Source organism: Pleurodeles waltl, chromosome 4_2 (genome assembly GCF_031143425.1).
Source record: "Pleurodeles waltl isolate 20211129_DDA chromosome 4_2, aPleWal1.hap1.20221129, whole genome shotgun sequence".
Classification (NCBI taxonomy): domain Eukaryota; kingdom Metazoa; phylum Chordata; class Amphibia; order Caudata; family Salamandridae; genus Pleurodeles; species Pleurodeles waltl.
The window spans coordinates 335,553,975-335,575,026 of NC_090443.1; positions in this window are offsets into that span (position 1 = coordinate 335,553,975).

A 21,052-nucleotide genomic window follows, 5' to 3' on the forward strand; every position below is an offset into this window, starting at 1 on the left:
AACGTGAACGCATCATATTTTTCCACAGAAAACAGAGGTGTTTTTTGCAAAGTGCCAACCTGTGGATTCTTGCCTTTAGCTCAGCCGGTACCTAGGGAAACCTACCAAACCTGTGCATTTGTGAAAACTAGAGACCTAGGAGAATCCAAGATGGGGTGACTTGTGTGGCTCTCACCAGGTTCTGTTACCCAGAATCCTTTGCAAACCTCAAAATATGGCTAAAAAAAAACTTTTTCCTCACATTTCGGTGAAAGAAAGTTCTGGAATCTGAGAGGAGCCAAAAATCTCCTTCCACCCAGCGTTCCCCCAAGTCTCCTGATAAAAATGATACCTGACTTGAGTGGGTAGGCCTAGTGCCCGCAACAGAAAATGCCCCAAAATATAATGTGGACACATCACATTTTTCCACATAAAACAGAGGTGTTTTTTGCAAAGTGCCTACCTATGGATTATGGCCTCTAGCTCAGCCGGCACCGAGGGAAACCTACCAAACCTGTGCATTTTTGAAAACTAGAGACCTATGGTAATCCAAGATGGGGTGACTTGTGGGGCTCTCACCAGGTTCTGTTACCCAGAATCCTTTGCAAACCTCTAAATTTGGCTAAACAAACACTTTTTCCTCACATTTCGGTGAAAGAAAGTTCTGGAATCTGAGAGGAGCCACAACTGTCCTTCCACCCAGCGTTCCCCCAAGTCTCCAGATAAAAATGGTACCTCGCTTGTGTGGGTAGGCCTAGTTCCCGCGACAGGAAATGCCCCAAAACACAACGTGGACACATCACATTTTTCCACATAAAACAGAGGTGTTTTTTGCAAAGGGCCTACCTGTCGATTTTGGACTTTAGCTCAGCCGGTAGCTGGGGAAACCTACCAAACCTGTGTATTTTTGAAAACTAGAGACCTAGGGAAATCCAAGATGGGGTGACTTGTGGGGCTCTCACCAGGTTCTGTTACCCAAAATCCATTGCAAACTTCAAAATTTGGCTAAAAAAACACTTTTTCCTCACATTTCGGTGACAGAAAGTTCTGGAATCTGAGAGGAGCCACACATTTCCTTTCACCCAGCATTCCCCCAGGTCTCCAGATAAAAATTATACCTCACTTGTGTGGGTAGGCCTCATGCCCGTGACAGAAAATGCCCCAAAACACAACGTGAACACATCATATTTTTCCACAGAAAACAGAGGTGTTTTTTGCAAAGTGCCTACCTGTGGATTCTGGTCTCTAGCTCAGCCGGTACCTAGGGAAACCTACCAAACCTGTGCATTTTTCAAAACTAGAGACCTAGGGGAATCCAAGATGGGGTGACTTGTGCGGCTCTCACCAGGTTCTGTTACCCAGAATCCTTTGCAAATCTCTAAATTTGGCTAAACAAACACTTTTTCCTCATATTTCGGTGAAGGAAAGTTCTGGAATCTGAGAGGAGCCAAAAATGTCCTTCCACCCAGCGTTCTCCCAAGTCTCCTGATAAAAATTATACCTCACTTGTGTGGGTAGGCCTCGTGCCCGTGACAGGAAATGCCCCAAAACACAACGTGAACACATTATATTTTTCCAATGAAAACAGAGGTGTTTTTTGTAAAGTGCCAACTTGTGGATTTTGGCCTCTAGCTCAGTCGGCACCTAGGGAAACCTAACAAACCTGTACATTTGTGAAAACTAGAGACCTATGGGAATCCAAGATGGGGTGACTTGAGGGGCTCTCACCAGGTTCTGTTACCCAGAATCCTTTGCAACCCTTTAAAATTTGGCTAAAAAAACACTTTTTCCTCACATTTCGGTGACAGAAAGTTCTGGAATCTGAGAGGAGCCACAAATTTCCTTCCACTCAGTGTTCCCCCAAGTCTCCAGATAAAAATTATACCTGACTTGAGTGGGTAGGCCTAGTGCCCGCAACAGAAAATGCCCCAAAACACAATGTGGCCACATCACATTTTTCCACAGAAAACAGAGGTGTTTGTTGCAAAGTGCCTACCTGTGGATTATGGCCTCTAGCTCAGCCGGCACCTAGTGAAACCTACCAAACCTGTGCATTGTTGAAACCTAGAGACCTAGGGGAATCTAATATGGGTTGACTTGTGGGGCTCTCACCAGGTTCTGTTACCCAGAATCCTTTGCAAACCTCTAAATTTGGCTAGAAAAACACTTTTTCCTCACATTTCGGTGACAGAAAGTTCTGGAATCTGAGAGGAGCCACAAATTTCCTTCCACCCAATATTCCCCCAAGTCTTCAGATAAAAATGATACCTCACTTGTGTGGGTAGGCCTCGTGCCCGCGACAGGAAATACCCCAAAACACAACGTGGACAATCACATTTTTTCACAGAAAACAGAGTTGTTTTTTGCAAAGTGTCTACCTATGGATTATGGCCTCTAGCTCTGCCGGCACCTAGGGAAAGAAACCAAACCTGTGCATTTGTGAAAACTAGAGACCTGGGGAATCCAAGATGGGATGACGTGTGGAGCTCTCACCAGGTTATGTTACCCAGAATCCTTTGCAAACCTCAAAATATGTCTAAAAAAACACTTTTTCCTCACATTTCGGTGACAGAAAGTTCTGGAATCTGAGATGAGCCACAAATTTCCTTCCACTCAGCGTTCCCCCAAGTCTCCTGATACAAATTATATCTCACTTGTGTGGGTAGGCCTCATGCCTGTGACAGGAAAGGCCCCAAAACACAACGTGAACGCATCATATTTTTCCACAGAAAACAGAGGTGTTTTTTGCAAAGTGCCAACCTGTGGATTCTGGCCTTTAGCTCAGCCGGTACCTAGGGAAACCTACCAAACCTGTGCATTTGTGAAAACTAGAGACCTAGGAGAATCCAAGATGGGGTGACTTGTGTGGCTCTCACCAGGTTCTGTTACCCAGAATCCTTTGCAAACCTCAAAATATGGCTAAAAAAACACTTTTTCCTCACATTTCGGTGAAAGAAAGTTCTGGAATCTGAGAGGAGCCAAAAATCTCCTTCCACCCAGCGTTCCCCCAAGTCTCCTGATAAAAATGATACCTGACTTGAGTGGGTAGGCCTAGTGCCCGCAACAGAAAATGCCCCAAAATATAATGTGGACACATCACATTTTTCCACATAAAACAGAGGTGTTTTTTGCAAAGTGCCTACCTATGGATTATGGCCTCTAGCTCAGCCGGCACCGAGGGAAACCTACCAAACCTGTGCATTTTTGAAAACTAGAGACCTATGGTAATCCAAGATGGGGTGACTTGTGGGGCTCTCACCAGGTTCTGTTACCCAGAATCCTTTGCAAACCTCTAAATTTGGCTAAACAAACACTTTTTCCTCACATTTCGGTGAAAGAAAGTTCTGGAATCTGAGAGGAGCCACAACTGTCCTTCCACCCAGCGTTCCCCCAAGTCTCCAGATAAAAATGGTACCTCGCTTGTGTGGGTAGGCCTAGTTCCCGCGACAGGAAATGCCCCAAAACACAACGTGGACACATCACATTTTTCCACATAAAACAGAGGTGTTTTTTGCAAAGGGCCTACCTGTCGATTTTGGACTTTAGCTCAGCCGGTAGCTGGGGAAACCTACCAAACCCGTGTATTTTTGAAAACTAGAGACCTAGGGAAATCCAAGATGGGGTGACTTGTGGGGCTCTCACCAGGTTCTGTTACCCAAAATCCATTGCAAACTTCAAAATTTGGCTAAAAAAACACTTTTTCCTCACATTTCGGTGACAGAAAGTTCTGGAATCTGAGAGGAGCCACACATTTCCTTTCACCCAGCATTCCCCCAGGTCTCCAGATAAAAATTATACCTCACTTGTGTGGGTAGGCCTCATGCCCGTGACAGAAAATGCCCCAAAACACAACGTGAACACATCATATTTTTCCACAGAAAACAGAGGTGTTTTTTGCAAAGTGCCTACCTGTGGATTCTGGTCTCTAGCTCAGCCGGTACCTAGGGAAACCTACCAAACCTGTGCATTTTTCAAAACTAGAGACCTAGGGGAATCCAAGATGGGGTGACTTGTGCGGCTCTCATCCAGGTTCTGTTACCCAGAATCCTTTGCAAACCTCTAAATTTGGCTAAACAAACACTTTTTCCTCATATTTCGGTGAAGGAAAGTTCTGGAATCTGAGAGGAGCCAAAAATGTCCTTCCACCCAGCGTTCTCCCAAGTCTCCTGATAAAAATTATACCTCACTTGTGTGGGTAGGCCTCGTGCCCGTGACAGGAAATGCCCCAAAACACAACGTGAACACATTATATTTTTCCAATGAAAACAGAGGTGTTTTTTGTAAAGTGCCAACTTGTGGATTTTGGCCTCTAGCTCAGTCGGCACCTAGGGAAACCTAACAAACCTGTACATTTGTGAAAACTAGAGACCTATGGGAATCCAAGATGGGGTGACTTGAGGGGCTCTCACCAGGTTCTGTTACCCAGAATCCTTTGCAACCCTTTAAAATTTGGCTAAAAAAAACACTTTTTCCTCACATTTCGGTGACAGAAAGTTCTGGAATCTGAGAGGAGCCACAAATTTCCTTCCACCCAGTGTTCCCCCAAGTCTCCAGATAAAAATTATACCTCACTTGTGTGGGTAGTTCTAGTGCCCGTGACAGGAAATGTCCCAAAACACAGTGTGGCCACATCACATTTTTCCACAGAAAACAGAGGTGTTTGTTGCAAAGAGCCTACCTGTGGATTATGGCCTCTAGCTCAGCCGGCACCTAGTGAAACCTACCAAACCTGTGCATTGTTGAAAACTAGAGACCTAGGGGAATCTAATATGGGTTGACTTGTGGGGCTCTCACCAGGTTCTGTTACCCAGAATCCTTTGCAAACCTCTAAATTTGGCTAGAAAAACACTTTTTCCTCACATTTCGGTGACAGAAAGTTCTGGAATCTGAGAGGAGCCACAAATTTCCTTCCACCCAATATTCCCCCAAGTCTTCAGATAAAAATGATACCTCACTTGTGTGGGTAGGCCTCGTGCCCGCGACAGGAAATACCCCAAAACACAACGTGGACAATCACATTTTTCCACAGAAAACAGAGTTGTTTTTTGCAAAGTGTCTACCTATGGATTATGGCCTCTAGCTCTGCCGGCACCTAGGGAAACCTACCAAACCTGTGCATTTTTGAAAACTAGAGACCTGGGGAATCCAAGATGGGATGATGTGTGGAGCTCTCACCAGGTTATGTTACCCAGAATCCTTTGCAAACCTCAAAATATGTCTAAAAAAACACTTTTTCCTCACATTTCGGTGACAGAAAGTTCTGGAATCTGAGATGAGCCACAAATTTCCTTCCACTCAGCGTTCCCCCAAGTCTCCTGATAAAAATGATACCTGACTTGAGTGGGTAGGCCTAGTGCCCGCAACAGAAAATGCCCCAAAACACAATGTGGACACATCACATTTTTCCACATAAAACAGAGGTGTTTTTTGCAAAGTGCCTACCTATGGATTATGGCCTCTAGCTCAGCCGGCACCTAGGGAAACCTACCAAACCTGTGCATTTTTTAAAACTAGAGACCTATGGGAATCCAAGATGGGGTGACTTGTGGGGCTCTCACCAGGTTCTGTTACCCAGAATCCTTTGCAAACCTCTAAATTTGGCTAAACAAACACTTTTTCCTCACATTTCGGTGAAAGAAAGTTCTGGAATCTGAGAGGAGCCACAAATGTCCTTCCACCCAGCGTTCCCCCAAGTCTCCAGATAAAAATGATACCTCGCTTGTGTGGGTAGGCCTAGTTCCCGCGACAGGAAATGCCCCAAAACACAACGTGGACACATCACATTTTTCCACATAAAACAGAGGTGTTTTTTGCAAAGTGCCTACCTGTGGATTCTGGCCTCTAGCTCAGGCGGTACCTAGGGAAACCTACCAAACCTGTGCATTTTTCAAAACTAGAGACCTAGGGGAATCCAAGATGGGGTGACTTGTGCGGCTCTCACCAGGTTCTGTTACCCAGAATCCTTTGCAAACCTCTAAATTTGGCTAAAAAAACACTTTTTCCTCACATTTCGGTGACAGAAAGTTCTGGAATCTGAGAGGAGCCACACATTTCCTTTCACCCAGCATTCCCCCAGGTCTCCAGATAAAAATTATACCTCACTTGTGTGGGTAGGCCTCATGCCCGTGACAGAAAATGCCCCAAAACACAACGTGAACACATCATATTTTTCCACAGAAAACAGAGGTGTTTTTTGCAAAGTGCCTACCTGTGGATTCTGGTCTCTAGCTCAGCCGGTACCTAGGGAAACCTACCAAACCTGTGCATTTTTCAAAATTAGAGACCTAGGGGAATCCAAGATGGGGTGACTTGTGCGGCTCCCACCAGGTTCTGTTACCCAGAATCCTTTGCAAACCTCTAAATTTGGCTAAACAAACACTTTTTCCTCATATTTCGGTGAAGGAAAGTTCTGGAATCTGAGAGGAGCCAAAAATGTCCTTCCACCCAGCGTTCTCCCAAGTCTCCTGATAAAAATTATACCTCACTTGTGTGGGTAGGCCTCGTGCCCGTGACAGGAAATGCCCCAAAACACAACGTGAACACATTATATTTTTCCAATGAAAACAGAGGTGTTTTTTGTAAAGTGCCAACTTGTGGATTTTGGCCTCTAGCTCAGTCGGCACCTAGGGAAACCTAACAAACCTGTACATTTGTGAAAACTAGAGACCTATGGGAATCCAAGATGGGGTGACTTGAGGGGCTCTCACCAGGTTCTGTTACCCAGAATCCTTTGCAACCCTTTAAAATTTGGCTAAAAAAAACACTTTTTCCTCACATTTCGGTGACAGAAAGTTCTGGAATCTGAGAGGAGCCACAAATTTCCTTCCACCCAGTGTTCCCCCAAGTCTCCAGATAAAAATTATACCTCACTTGTGTGGGTAGTTCTAGTGCCCGTGACAGGAAATGTCCCAAAACACAGTGTGGCCACATCACATTTTTCCACAGAAAACAGAGGTGTTTGTTGCAAAGAGCCTACCTGTGGATTATGGCCTCTAGCTCAGCCGGCACCTAGTGAAACCTACCAAACCTGTGCATTGTTGAAAACTAGAGACCTAGGGGAATCTAATATGGGTTGACTTGTGGGGCTCTCACCAGGTTCTGTTACCCAGAATCCTTTGCAAACCTCTAAATTTGGCTAGAAAAACACTTTTTCCTCACATTTCGGTGACAGAAAGTTCTGGAATCTGAGAGGAGCCACAAATTTCCTTCCACCCAATATTCCCCCAAGTCTTCAGATAAAAATGATACCTCACTTGTGTGGGTAGGCCTCGTGCCCGCGACAGGAAATACCCCAAAACACAACGTGGACAATCACATTTTTCCACAGAAAACAGAGTTGTTTTTTGCAAAGTGTCTACCTATGGATTATGGCCTCTAGCTCTGCCGGCACCTAGGGAAACCTACCAAACCTGTGCATTTTTGAAAACTAGAGACCTGGGGAATCCAAGATGGGATGATGTGTGGAGCTCTCACCAGGTTATGTTACCCAGAATCCTTTGCAAACCTCAAAATATGTCTAAAAAAACACTTTTTCCTCACATTTCGGTGACAGAAAGTTCTGGAATCTGAGATGAGCCACAAATTTCCTTCCACTCAGCGTTCCCCCAAGTCTCCTGATAAAAATGATACCTGACTTGAGTGGGTAGGCCTAGTGCCCGCAACAGAAAATGCCCCAAAACACAATGTGGACACATCACATTTTTCCACATAAAACAGAGGTGTTTTTTGCAAAGTGCCTACCTATGGATTATGGCCTCTAGCTCAGCCGGCACCTAGGGAAACCTACCAAACCTGTGCATTTTTTAAAACTAGAGACCTATGGGAATCCAAGATGGGGTGACTTGTGGGGCTCTCACCAGGTTCTGTTACCCAGAATCCTTTGCAAACCTCTAAATTTGGCTAAACAAACACTTTTTCCTCACATTTCGGTGAAAGAAAGTTCTGGAATCTGAGAGGAGCCACAAATGTCCTTCCACCCAGCGTTCCCCCAAGTCTCCAGATAAAAATGATACCTCGCTTGTGTGGGTAGGCCTAGTTCCCGCGACAGGAAATGCCCCAAAACACAACGTGGACACATCACATTTTTCCACATAAAACAGAGGTGTTTTTTGCAAAGTGCCTACCTGTGGATTCTGGCCTCTAGCTCAGGCGGTACCTAGGGAAACCTACCAAACCTGTGCATTTTTCAAAACTAGAGACCTAGGGGAATCCAAGATGGGGTGACTTGTGCGGCTCTCACCAGGTTCTGTTACCCAGAATCCTTTGCAAACCTCTAAATTTGGCTAAAAAAATACTTTTTCCTCACATTTCGGTGACAGAAAGTTCTGGAATCTGAGAGGAGCCACACATTTCCTTTCACCCAGCATTCCCCCAGGTCTCCAGATAAAAATTATACCTCACTTGTGTGGGTAGGCCTCATGCCCGTGACAGAAAATGCCCCAAAACACAACGTGAACACATCATATTTTTCCACAGAAAACAGAGGTGTTTTTTGCAAAGTGCCTACCTGTGGATTCTGGTCTCTAGCTCAGCCGGTACCTAGGGAAACCTACCAAACCTGTGCATTTTTCAAAATTAGAGACCTAGGGGAATCCAAGATGGGGTGACTTGTGCGGCTCTCACCAGGTTCTGTTACCCAGAATCCTTTGCAAACCTCTAAATTTGGCTAAACAAACACTTTTTCCTCATATTTCGGTGAAAGAAAGTTCTGGAATCTGAGAGGAGCCAAAAATGTCCTTCCACCCAGCGTTCTCCCAAGTCTCCTGATAAAAATTATACCTCACTTGTGTGGGTAGGCCTCGTGCCCGTGACAGGAAATGCCCCAAAACACAACGTGAACACATAATATTTTTCCAATGAAAACAGAGGTGTTTTTTGTAAAGTGCCAACTTGTGGATTTTGGCCTCTAGCTCAGTCGGCACCTAGGGAAACCTAACAAACCTGTACATTTGTGAAAACTAGAGACCTATGGGAATCCAAGATGGGGTGACTTGAGGGGCTCTCACCAGGTTCTGTTACCCAGAATCCTTTGCAACCCTTTAAAATTTGGCTAAAAAAACACTTTTTCCTCACATTTCGGTGACAGAAAGTTCTGGAATCTGAGATGAGCCACAAATTTCCTTCCACTCAGCGTTCCCCCAAGTCTCCTGATAAAAATGATACCTGACTTGAGTGGGTAGGCCTAGTGCCCGCAACAGAAAATGCCCCAAAACACAATGTGGCCACATCACATTTTTCCACAGAAAACAGAGGTGTTTGTTGCAAAGTGCCTACCTGTGGATTATGGCCTCTAGCTCAGCCGGCACCTAGTGAAACCTACCAAACCTGTGCATTGTTGAAACCTAGAGACCTAGGGGAATCTAATATGGGTTGACTTGTGGGGCTCTCACCAGGTTCTGTTACCCAGAATCCTTTGCAAACCTCTAAATTTGGCTAGAAAAACACTTTTTCCTCACATTTCGGTGACAGAAAGTTCTGGAATCTGAGAGGAGCCACAAATTTCCTTCCACCCACCATTCCCCCAAGTCTTCAGATAAAAATGATACCTCACTTGTGTGGGTAGGCCTCGTGCCCGCGACAGGAAATACCCCAAAACACAACGTGGACAATCACATTTTTTCACAGAAAACAGAGTTGTTTTTTGCAAAGTGTCTACCTATGGATTATGGCCTCTAGCTCTGCCGGCACCTAGGGAAAGAAACCAAACCTGTGCATTTGTGAAAACTAGAGACCTGGGGAATCCAAGATGGGATGACGTGTGGAGCTCTCACCAGGTTATGTTACCCAGAATCCTTTGCAAACCTCAAAATATGTCTAAAAAAACACTTTTTCCTCACATTTCGGTGACAGAAAGTTCTGGAATCTGAGATGAGCCACAAATTTCCTTCCACTCAGCGTTCCCCCAAGTCTCCTGATACAAATTATATCTCACTTGTGTGGGTAGGCCTCATGCCTGTGACAGGAAATGCCCCAAAACACAACGTGAACGCATCATATTTTTCCACAGAAAACAGAGGTGTTTTTTGCAAAGTGCCAACCTGTGGATTCTGGCCTTTAGCTCAGCCGGTACCTAGGGAAACCTACCAAACCTGTGCATTTGTGAAAACTAGAGACCTAGGAGAATCCAAGATGGGGTGACTTGTGTGGCTCTCACCAGGTTCTGTTACCCAGAATCCTTTGCAAACCTCAAAATATGGCTAAAAAAACACTTTTTCCTCACATTTCGGTGAAAGAAAGTTGTGGAATCTGAGAGGAGCCAAAAATCTCCTTCCACCCAGCGTTCCCCCAAGTCTCCTGATAAAAATGATACCTGACTTGAGTGGGTAGGCCTAGTGCCCGCAACAGAAAATGCCCCAAAATATAATGTGGACACATCACATTTTTCCACATAAAACAGAGGTGTTTTTTGCAAAGTGCCTACCTATGGATTATGGCCTCTAGCTCAGCCGGCACCGAGGGAAACCTACCAAACCTGTGCATTTTTTAAAACTAGAGACCTATGGTAATCCAAGATGGGGTGACTTGTGGGGTTCTGAACCACGTTCTGTTACCCAGAATCCTTTGCAAACCTCTAAATTTGGCTAAACAAACACTTTTTCCTCACATTTCGGTGAAAGAAAGTTCTGGAATCTGAGAGGAGCCACAACTGTCCTTCCACCCAGCGTTCCCCCAAGTCTCCAGATAAAAATGGTACCTCGCTTGTGTGGGTAGGCCTAGTTCCCGCGACAGGAAATGCCCCAAAGCACAACGTGGACACATCACATTTTTCCACATAAAACAGAGGTGTTTTTTGCAAAGGGCCTACCTGACGATTTTGGACTTTAGCTCAGCCGGTAGCTGGGGAAACCTACCAAACCCGTGTATTTTTGAAAACTAGAGACCTAGGGAAATCCAAGATGGGGTGACTTGTGGGGCTCTCACCAGGTTCTGTTACCCAAAATCCATTGCAAACTTCAAAATTTGGCTAAAAAAACACTTTTTCCTCACATTTCGGTGACAGAAAGTTCTGGAATCTGAGAGGAGCCACACATTTCCTTTCACCCAGCATTCCCCCAGGTCTCCAGATAAAAATTATACCTCACTTGTGTGGGTAGGCCTCATGCCCGTGACAGAAAATGCCCCATAACACAACGTGAACACATCATATTTTTCCACAGAAAACAGAGGTGTTTTTTGCAAAGTGCCTACCTGTGGATTCTGGTCTCTAGCTCAGCCGGTACCTAGGGAAACCTACCAAACCTGTGCATTTTTCAAAACTAGAGACCTAGGGGAATCCAAGATGGGGTGACTTGTGCGGCTCTCACCAGGTTCTGTTACCCAGAATCCTTTGCAAACCTCTAAATTTGGCTAAACAAACACTTTTTCCTCATATTTCGGTGAAGGAAAGTTCTGGAATCTGAGAGGAGCCAAAAATGTCCTTCCACCCAGCGTTCTCCCAAGTCTCCTGATAAAAATTATACCTCACTTGTGTGGGTAGGCCTCGTGCCCGTGACAGGAAATGCCCCAAAACACAACGTGAACACATTATATTTTTCCAATGAAAACAGAGGTGTTTTTTGTAAAGTGCCAACTTGTGGATTTTGGCCTCTAGCTCAGTCGGCACCTAGGGAAACCTAACAAACCTGTACATTTGTGAAAACTAGAGACCTATGGGAATCCAAGATGGGGTGACTTGAGGGGCTCTCACCAGGTTCTGTTACCCAGAATCCTTTGCAACCCTTTAAAATTTGGCTAAAAAAAACACTTTTTCCTCACATTTCGGTGACAGAAAGTTCTGGAATCTGAGAGGAGCCACAAATTTCCTTCCACCCAGTGTTCCCCCAAGTCTCCAGATAAAAATTATACCTCACTTGTGTGGGTAGTTCTAGTGCCCGTGACAGGAAATGTCCCAAAACACAGTGTGGCCACATCACATTTTTCCACAGAAAACAGAGGTGTTTGTTGCAAAGAGCCTACCTGTGGATTATGGCCTCTAGCTCAGCCGGCACCTAGTGAAACCTACCAAACCTGTGCATTGTTGAAAACTAGAGACCTAGGGGAATCTAATATGGGTTGACTTGTGGGGCTCTCACCAGGTTCTGTTACCCAGAATCCTTTGCAAACCTCTAAATTTGGCTAGAAAAACACTTTTTCCTCACATTTCGGTGACAGAAAGTTCTGGAATCTGAGAGGAGCCACAAATTTCCTTCCACCCAATAGTCCCCCAAGTCTTCAGATAAAAATGATACCTCACTTGTGTGGGTAGGCCTCGTGCCCGCGACAGGAAATACCCCAAAACACAACGTGGACAATCACATTTTTCCACAGAAAACAGAGTTGTTTTTTGCAAAGTGTCTACCTATGGATTATGGCCTCTAGCTCTGCCGGCACCTAGGGAAACCTACCAAACCTGTGCATTTTTGAAAACTAGAGACCTGGGGAATCCAAGATGGGATGATGTGTGGAGCTCTCACCAGGTTATGTTACCCAGAATCCTTTGCAAACCTCAAAATATGTCTAAAAAAACACTTTTTCCTCACATTTCGGTGACAGAAAGTTCTGGAATCTGAGATGAGCCACAAATTTCCTTCCACTCAGCGTTCCCCCAAGTCTCCTGATAAAAATGATACCTGACTTGAGTGGGTAGGCCTAGTGCCCGCAACAGAAAATGCCCCAAAACACAATGTGGACACATCACATTTTTCCACATAAAACAGAGGTGTTTTTTGCAAAGTGCCTACCTATGGATTATGGCCTCTAGCTCAGCCGGCACCTAGGGAAACCTACCAAACCTGTGCATTTTTTAAAACTAGAGACCTATGGGAATCCAAGATGGGGTGACTTGTGCGGCTCTCACCAGGTTCTGTTACCCAGAATCCTTTGCAAACCTCTAAATTTGGCTAAACAAACACTTTTTCCTCACATTTCGGTGAAAGAAAGTTCTGGAATCTGAGAGGAGCCACAAATGTCCTTCCACCCAGCGTTCCCCCAAGTCTCCAGATAAAAATGATACCTCGCTTGTGTGGGTAGGCCTCGTTCCCGCGACAGGAAATGCCCCAAAACACAACGTGGACACATCACATTTTTCCACATAAAACAGAGGTGTTTTTTGCAAAGTGCCTACCTGTGGATTCTGGCCTCTAGCTCAGGCGGTACCTAGGGAAACCTACCAAACCTGTGCATTTTTCAAAACTAGAGACCTAGGGGAATCCAAGATGGGGTGACTTGTGCGGCTCTCACCAGGTTCTGTTACCCAGAATCCTTTGCAAACCTCTAAATTTGGCTAAAAAAACACTTTTTCCTCACATTTCGGTGACAGAAAGTTCTGGAATCTGAGAGGAGCCACACATTTCCTTTCACCCAGCATTCCCCCAGGTCTCCAGATAAAAATTATACCTCACTTGTGTGGGTAGGCCTCATGCCCGTGACAGAAAATGCCCCAAAACACAACGTGAACACATCATATTTTTCCACAGAAAACAGAGGTGTTTTTTGCAAAGTGCCTACCTGTGGATTCTGGTCTCTAGCTCAGCCGGTACCTAGGGAAACCTACCAAACCTGTGCATTTTTCAAAACTAGAGACCTAGGGGAATCCAAGATGGGGTGACTTGTGCGGCTCTCACCAGGTTCTGTTACCCAGAATCCTTTGCAAACCTCTAAATTTGGCTAAACAAACACTTTTTCCTCATATTTCGGTGAAAGAAAGTTCTGGAATCTGAGAGGAGCCAAAAATGTCCTTCCACCCAGCGTTCTCCCAAGTCTCCTGCTAAAAATTATACCTCACTTGTGTGGGTAGGCCTCGTGCCCGTGACAGGAAATGCCCCAAAACACAACGTGAACACATAATATTTTTCCAATGAAAACAGAGGTGTTTTTTGTAAAGTGCCAACTTGTGGATTTTGGCCTCTAGCTCAGTCGGCACCTAGGGAAACCTAACAAACCTGTACATTTGTGAAAACTAGAGACCTATGGGAATCCAAGATGGGGTGACTTGAGGGGCTCTCACCAGGTTCTGTTACCCAGAATCCTTTGCAACCCTTTAAAATTTGGCTAAAAAAACACTTTTTCCTCACATTTCGGTGACAGAAAGTTCTGGAATCTGAGATGAGCCACAAATTTCCTTCCACTCAGCGTTCCCCCAAGTCTCCTGATAAAAATGATACCTGACTTGAGTGGGTAGGCCTAGTGCCCGCAACAGAAAATGCCCCAAAACACAATGTGGCCACATCACATTTTTCCACAGAAAACAGAGGTGTTTGTTGCAAAGTGCCTACCTGTGGATTATGGCCTCTAGCTCAGCCGGCACCTAGTGAAACCTACCAAACCTGTGCATTGTTGAAACCTAGAGACCTAGGGGAATCTAATATGGGTTGACTTGTGGGGCTCTCACCAGGTTCTGTTACCCAGAATCCTTTGCAAACCTCTAAATTTGGCTAGAAAAACACTTTTTCCTCACATTTCGGTGACAGAAAGTTCTGGAATCTGAGAGGAGCCACAAATTTCCTTCCACCCACCATTCCCCCAAGTCTTCAGATAAAAATGATACCTCACTTGTGTGGGTAGGCCTCGTGCCCGCGACAGGAAATACCCCAAAACACAACGTGGACAATCACATTTTTTCACAGAAAACAGAGTTGTTTTTTGCAAAGTGTCTACCTATGGATTATGGCCTCTAGCTCTGCCGGCACCTAGGGAAACCTACCAAACCTGTGCATTTGTGAAAACTAGAGACCTGGGGAATCCAAGATGGGATGACGTGTGGAGCTCTCACCAGGTTATGTTACCCAGAATCCTTTGCAAACCTCAAAATATGTCTAAAAAAACACCTTTTCCTCACATTTCGGTGACAGAAAGTTCTGGAATCTGAGATGAGCCACAAATTTCCTTCCACTCAGCGTTCCCCCAAGTCTCCTGATACAAATTATATCTCACTTGTGTGGGTAGGCCTCATGCCTGTGACAGGAAAGGCCCCAAAACACAACGTGAACGCATCATATTTTTCCACAGAAAACAGAGGTGTTTTTTGCAAAGTGCCAACCTGTGGATTCTGGCCTTTAGCTCAGCCGGTACCTAGGGAAACCTACCAAACCTGTGCATTTGTGAAAACTAGAGACCTAGGAGAATCCAAGATGGGGTGACTTGTGTGGCTCTCACCAGGTTCTGTTACCCAGAATCCTTTGCAAACCTCAAAATATGGCTAAAAAAACACTTTTTCCTCACATTTCGGTGAAAGAAAGTTCTGGAATCTGAGAGGAGCCAAAAATCTCCTTCCAACCAGCGTTCCCCCAAGTCTCCTGATAAAAATGATACCTGACTTGAGTGGGTAGGCCTAGTGCCCGCAACAGAAAATGCCTCAAAATATAATGTGGACACATCACATTTTTCCACATAAAACAGAGGTGTTTTTTGCAAAGTGCCTACCTATGGATTATGGCCTCTAGCTCAGCCGGCACCGAGGGAAACCTACCAAACCTGTGCATTTTTGAAAACTAGAGACCTATGGTAATCCAAGATGGGGTGACTTGTGGGGCTCTCACCAGGTTCTGTTACCCAGAATCCTTTGCAAACCTCTAAATTTGGCTAAACAAACACTTTTTCCTCACATTTCGGTGAAAGAAAGTTCTGGAATCTGAGAGGAGCCACAACTGTCCTTCCACCCAGCGTTCCCCCAAGTCTCCAGATAAAAATGGTACCTCGCTTGTGTGGGTAGGCCTAGTTCCCGCGACAGGAAATGCCCCAAAACACAACGTGGACACATCACATTTTTCCACATAAAACAGAGGTGTTTTTTGCAAAGGGCCTACCTGTCGATTTTGGACTTTAGCTCAGCCGGTAGCTGGGGAAACCTACCAAACCCGTGTATTTTTGAAAACTAGAGACCTAGGGAAATCCAAGATGGGGTGACTTGTGGGGCTCTCACCAGGTTCTGTTACCCAAAATCCATTGCAAACTTCAAAATTTGGCTAAAAAAACACTTTTTCCTCACATTTCGGTGACAGAAAGTTCTGGAATCTGAGAGGAGCCACACATTTCCTTTCACCCAGCATTCCCCCAGGTCTCCAGATAAAAATTATACCTCACTTGTGTGGGTAGGCCTCATGCCCGTGACAGAAAATGCCCCAAAACACAACGTGAACACATCATATTTTTCCACAGAAAACAGAGGTGTTTTTTGCAAAGTGCCTACCTGTGGATTCTGGTCTCTAGCTCAGCCGGTACCTAGGGAAACCTACCAAACCTGTGCATTTTTCAAAACTAGAGACCTAGGGGAATCCAAGATGGGGTGACTTGTGCGGCTCTCACCAGGTTCTGTTACCCAGAATCCTTTGCAAACCTCTAAATTTGGCTAAACAAACACTTTTTCCTCATATTTCGGTGAAGGAAAGTTCTGGAATCTGAGAGGAGCCAAAAATGTCCTTCCACCCAGCGTTCTCCCAAGTCTCCTGATAAAAATTATACCTCACTTGTGTGGGTAGGCCTCGTGCCCGTGACAGGAAATGCCCCAAAACACAACGTGAACACATTATATTTTTCCAATGAAAACAGAGGTGTTTTTTGTAAAGTGCCAACTTGTGGATTTTGGCCTCTAGCTCAGTCGGCACCTAGGGAAACCTAACAAACCTGTACATTTGTGAAAACTAGAGACCTATGGGAATCCAAGATGGGGTGACTTGAGGGGCTCTCACCAGGTTCTGTTACCCAGAATCCTTTGCAACCCTTTAAAATTTGGCTAAAAAAAACACTTTTTCCTCACATTTCGGTGACAGAAAGTTCTGGAATCTGAGAGGAGCCACAAATTTCCTTCCACCCAGTGTTCCCCCAAGTCTCCAGATAAAAATTACACCTCACTTGTGTGGGTAGTTCTAGTGCCCGTTACAGGAAATGTCCCAAAACACAGTGTGGCCACATCACATTTTTCCACAGAAAACAGAGGTGTTTGTTGCAAAGAGCCTACCTGTGGATTATGGCCTCTAGCTCAGCCGGCACCTAGTGAAACCTACCAAACCTGTGCATTGTTGAAAACTAGAGACCTAGGGGAATCTAATATGGGTTGACTTGTGGGGCTCTCACCAGGTTCTGTTACCCAGAATCCTTTGCAAACCTCAAAATATGGCTAAAAAAACACTTTTTCCTCACATTTCGGTGAAAGAAAGTTCTGGAATCTGAGAGGAGCCAAAAATCTCCTTCCACCCAGCGTTCCCCCAAGTCTCCTGATAAAAATGATACCTGACTTGAGTGGGTAGGCCTAGTGCCCGCAACAGAAAATGCCCCAAAATATAATGTGGACACATCACATTTTTCCACATAAAACAGAGGTGTTTTTTGCAAAGTGCCTACCTATGGATTATGGCCTCTAGCTCAGTCGGCACCGAGGGAAACCTACCAAACCTGTGCATTTTTGAAAACTAGAGACCTATGGTAATCCAAGATGGGGTGACTTGTGGGGCTCTCACCAGGTTCTGTTACCCAGAATCCTTTGCAAACCTCTAAATTTGGCTAAACAAACACTTTTTCCTCACATTTCGGTGAAAGAAAGTTCTGGAATCTGAGAGGAGCCACAACTGTCCTTCCACCCAGCGTTCCCCCAAGTCTCCAGATAAAAATGGTACCTCGCTTGTGTGGGTAGGCCTAGTTCCCGCGACAGGAAATGCCCCAAAACACAACGTGGACACATCACATTTTTCCACATAAAACAGAGGTGTTTTTTGCAAAGGGCCTACCTGTCGATTTTGGACTTTAGCTCAGCCGGTAGCTGGGGAAACCTACCAAACCCGTGTATTTTTGAAAACTAGAGACCTAGGGAAATCCAAGATGGGGTGACTTGTGGGGCTCTCACCAGGTTCTGTTACCCAAAATCCATTGCAAACTTCAAAATTTGGCTAAAAAAACACTTTTTCCTCACATTTCGGTGACAGAAAGTTCTGGAATCTGAGAGGAGCCACACATTTCCTTTCACCCAGCATTCCCCCAGGTCTCCAGATAAAAATTATACCTCACTTGTGTGGGTAGGCCTCATGCCCGTGACAGAAAATGCTCCAAAACACAACGTGAACACATCATATTTTTCCACAGAAAACAGAGGTGTTTTTTGCAAAGTGCCTACCTGTGGATTCTGGTCTCTAGCTCAGCCGGTACCTAGGGAAACCTACCAAACCTGTGCATTTTTCAAAACTAGAGACCTAGGGGAATCCAAGTTGGGGTGACTTGTGCGGCTCTCACCAGGTTCTGTTACCCAGAATCCTTTGCAAACCTCTAAATTTGGCTAAACAAACACTTTTTCCTCATATTTCGGTGAAAGAAAGTTCTGGAATCTGAGAGGAGCCAAAAATGTCCTTCCACCCAGCGTTCTCCCAAGTCTCCTGATAAAAATTATACCTCACTTGTGTGGGTAGGCCTCGTGCCCGTGACAGGAAATGCCCCAAAACACAACGTGAACACATTATATTTTTCCAATGAAAACAGAGGTGTTTTTTGTAAAGTGCCAACTTGTGGATTTTGGCCTCTAGCTCAGTCGGCACCTAGGGAAACCTAACAAACCTGTACATTTGTGAAAACTAGAGACCTATGGGAATCCAAGATGGGGTGACTTGAGGGGCTCTCACCAGGTTCTGTTACCCAGAATCCTTTGCAACCCTTTAAAATTTGGCTAAAAAAACACCTTTTCCTCACATTTCGGTGACAGAAAGTTCTGGAATCTGAGAGGAGCCACAAATTTCCTTCCACCCAGTGTTCCCCCAAGTCTCCAGATAAAAATTATACCTCACTTGTGTGGGTAGTTCTAGTGCCCGTGACAGGAAATGTCCCAAAACACAGTGTGGCCACATCACATTTTTCCACAGAAAACAGAGGTGTTTGTTGCAAAGAGCCTACCTGTGGATTATGGCCTCTAGCTCAGCCGGCACCTAGTGAAACCTACCAAACCTGTGCATTGTTGAAAACTAGAGACCTAGGGGAATCTAATATGGGTTGACTTGTGGGGCTCTCACCAGGTTCTGTTACCCAGAATCCTTTGCAAACCTCTAAATTTGGCTAGAAAAACACTTTTTCCTCACATTTCGGTGACAGAAAGTTCTGGAATCTGAGAGGAGCCACAAATTTCCTTCCACCCAATATTCCCCGAAGTCTTCAGATAAAAATGATACCTCACTTGTGTGGGTAGGCCTCGTGCCCGCGACAGGAAATACCCCAAAACACAACGTGTACAATCACATTTTTCCACAGAAAACAGAGTTATTTTTTGCAAAGTGTCTACCTATGGATTATGGCCTCTAGCTCTGCCGGCACCTAGGGAAACCTACCAAACCTGTGCATTTTTGAAAACTAGAGACCTGGGGAATCCAAGATGGGATGATGTGTGGAGCTCTCACCAGGTTATGTTACACAGAATCCTTTGCAAACCTCAAAATATGTCTAAAAAAACACTTTTTCCTCACATTTCGGTGACAGAAAGTTCTGGAATCTGAGATGAGCCACAAATTTCCTTCCACTCAGCGTTCCCCCAAGTCTCCTGATAAAAATGATACCTGACTTGAGTGGGTAGGCCTAGTGCCCGCAACAGAAAATGCCCCAAAACACAATGTGGACACATCACATTTTTCCACATAAAACAGAGGTGTTTTTTGCAAAGTGCCTACCTATGGATTATGGCCTCTAGCTCAGCCGGCACCTAGGGAAACCTACCAAACCTGTGCATTTTTTAAAACTAGAGACCTATGGGAATCCAAGATGGGGTGACTTGTGGGGCTCTCACCAGGTTCTGTTACCCAGAATCCTTTGCAAACCTCTAAATTTGGCTAAACAAACACTTTTTCCTCACATTTCGGTGAAAGAAAGTTCTGGAATCTGAGAGGAGCCACAAATGTCCTTCCACCCAGCGTTCCCCCAAGTCTCCAGATAAAAATGATACCTCGCTTGTGTGGGTAGGCCTAGTTCCCGCGACAGGAAATGCCCCAAAACACAACGTGGACACATCACATTTTTCCACATAAAACAGAGGTGTTTTTTGCAAAGTGCCTACCTGTGGATTCTGGCCTCTAGCTCAGGCGGTACCTAGGGAAACCTACCAAACCTGTGCATTTTTCAAAACTAGAGACCTAGGGGAATCCAAGATGGGGTGACTTGTGCGGCTCTCACCAGGTTCTGTTACCCAGAATCCTTTGCAAACCTCTAAATTTGGCTAAAAAAACACTTTTTCCTCTCATTTCGGTGACAGAAAGTTCTGGAATCTGAGAGGAGCCACACATTTCCTTTCACCCAGCATTCCCCCAGGTCTCCAGATAAAAATTATACCTCACTTGTGTGGGTAGGCCTCATGCCCGTGACAGAAAATGCCCCAAAACACAACGTGAACACATCATATTTTTCCACAGAAAACAGAGGTGTTTTTTGCAAAGTGCCTACCTGGGGATTCTGGCCTCTAGCTCAGGCGGTACCTAGGGAAACCTACCAAACCTGTGCATTTTTCAAAACTAGAGACCTAGGGGAATCCAAGATGGGGTGACTTGTGTGGCTCTCACCAGGTTCTGTTACCCAGAATCCTTTGCAAACCTCTAAATTTGGCTAAACAAACACTTTTTCCTCATATTTCGGTGAAAGAAAGTTCTGGAATCTGAGAGGAGCCAAAAATGTCCTTCCACCCAGCGTTCTCCCAAGTCTCCTGATAAAAATTATATCTCACTTGTGTGGGTAGGCCTCATGCCTGTGACAGGAAATGCCCCAAAACACAACGTGAACGCATCATATTTTTCCACAGAAAACAGAGGTGTTTTTTGCAAAGTGCCAACCTGTGGATTCTGGCCTTTAGCTCAGCCGGTACCTAGGGAAACCTACCAAACCTGTGCATTTGTGAAAACTAGAGACCTAGGAGAATCCAAGATGGGGTGACTTGTGGGGCTCTCACCAGGTTCTGTTACCCAGAATCCTTTGCAAACCTCAAAATATGGCTAAAAAAACACTTTTTCCTCATATTTCGGTGAAAGAAAGTTCTGGAATCTGAGAGGAGCCAAAAATCTCCTTCCACCCACCATTCCCCCAGGTCTCCTGATAAAAATTATACCTGACTTGAGTGGGTAGGCCTAGTGCCCGCAACAGAAAA